The sequence below is a fragment of the Lutra lutra genome, chromosome 3 (assembly GCF_902655055.1).
Source record: "Lutra lutra chromosome 3, mLutLut1.2, whole genome shotgun sequence".
NCBI classification, from domain to species: Eukaryota; Metazoa; Chordata; class Mammalia; order Carnivora; family Mustelidae; genus Lutra; species Lutra lutra.
In genome coordinates, this window is record NC_062280.1 from 91,862,519 (window position 1) to 91,864,686 (window position 2,168).

Genomic DNA, 2,168 nt, shown 5'->3' on the forward strand with positions numbered 1-2,168 from the left:
AAATTTGAAAGTCTAACAACCTTGGTAAAGGTCCTTTAATTGGATGACTCATGTAGAAAATAAATGAACTGTCATTTAAAAGTCCCTTTCCATAGACAGATTTAAAGGAACAGAAATAGTACTTTAAAAGGCTCAAGGTAGAAAAAAAATTAGTAAACTTCAAGACATTTTTGCACACCTGAAGTATATATATTTTAATATACCACACAAAAATATAGTCATCTTTGCTAAAAGAAAATTTTCTTTCACCCAGTAATAATAGCATTGGAAAAATTGATAATACTTGGAACTAACTCATAGAGATACATAAAACATTAATAGTCTATACCTAAATGTTAATCACTTCTCAGCCTTTTGGCTAAGATCAAGTGTAGTATCTGTTCTTATCAGTTTATACCTAAATGTTGAGTTTATACATAATGCTTGCTCCTTATTTACATTTTTTATATCCTCCAGATTTTCTAAGGTTACTTTTTATTTGTAATTAAGACATTGTTAAACTAATATATTTAATAGAATCTCACTTTTATTATTAAATTAAACAGAAGCAATATGTAGGACTCATTTTTCCCAGCTATTTTTACCTTCCCTTTTACAGGCTGCTACGTTTCTGCCTATTATTACATGACCTCCCTGTTTCATTGACTTTGGGTTTGGAAGAGTAACCTGTCTTGGCTGAGTGGTGTGTTTTGGCATTTGGGTGGAAGTTTAATGTGATTGCATGGTTTAGCTAGTGCTCTCTTGTTTCTGCTTTCTGCATGAAATAAAAGCATACCTAGAGAGAGGCCTCTTTCTTTCTGATCCATGGAACAAGAAGGGATGAGGGACAGAAACCCAATCTACCTGTGGCCCAGCCAACCTGAAACACAATAACCCAGTGCCATCACTTAATGTGATGGCAGTAAATCTTTGTTGTTTATGCCACTAAGATATTGAAGTTCTTTGTTCCCAAAGCAAAGTTAAATAGGAAAGTAAGAATCAATATAAGGGAAACTCATATTTATAAGGCAGATTATTCAACCTCTTTAATGATTCTGATGTAGCTTTAGATAAGGTAATCATTAGAGACTGGAAATTATAGAGAGGAATTAAGAAGAGATTAGAGTAGGAAAATAAAGAGAAGTGCTATTCGGTGGACAGCTTTATTGAGGATGAAACACCTTAAATCTGTACTCTAATAAAAATAGTCCAAATAGACCAGAGTTGCAAATGTAAAAATAGTAGAACCGTACAAACACACTAGAAGAAAAATTAGGTGACTCCTTTTATAACTTTGATATGGAGAGGAAATTTTCTATTACTCAAAGTAAAGAAGCAATAAGAGAGATTTGACATAAAAATGAAGAAAAATTTTGTTTCATCTAAAAAGAACCACATCATATGCAAAGTACAGAGACAACACAGTAGAAGAAAATATTGAAGTATGAATCAGAGATAATATCTGTAAATATATGAAATATATATTTGTAAATATATATATTTATATTAAATATAAGGGTATATAAAGTATTAAATAGGATATCCCTAAATATGTATATATATAAATATATATCTGTAATATATAAAAAAAAGTCTAATACTTGAGGGAATATAAATATTTTGAAAAGTGGATGAAAGACATGAAGAGAGAGTTCACAGAAAATTAAGCAAGTGTTCTTCAGACATATGGGACAATGTAAAATACACTCATAATGAAGGGAATGATAATAAACTTTTCTCACTTGTGAAACTGAGCAGAAGTTAAATTTTTGGCAGTATCCTCTTTGGCAAAAGTTTATCCTACAGGTATACTTCCAACAACATGAACACCGATATGCACAAGATAGTCACTGAAGTATCATTATACTAGTGAAATATTAGACACAGCCTGAATAACCATACAGAGGAGATTAGTTGGAGAAGACACGCATTCTCATAGTAGAGAATGTGCAGCTCTAGAAACAGAATGAGGAAGGGCTCTGTAAATTGACATGGTGTCATTTCCTGGATTGACATTGTTCAGAGGAAGAAAAACAGAATAAACTATGTTACATTTCCTGAGAGACAGGTTATTCTCTGAAAACGGATAAACACAAGAAGAATAAAATAGAAACCAAATAAAAATGGTAACTACTATGCATGGGGCTTTTCTGAGCACATGTTTTATACATGTTTGACTTTTCAACTAC

At 31.6% G+C, this 2,168-nt stretch overlaps 1 pseudogene; it reads left to right on the top strand.

Moving 5' to 3' along the window:
• Positions 1-338: 338 nt before the first annotated feature.
• Positions 339-454, top strand: LOC125096484 (uncharacterized; annotated as a pseudogene).
• Positions 455-2,168: the final 1,714 nt, after the last annotated feature.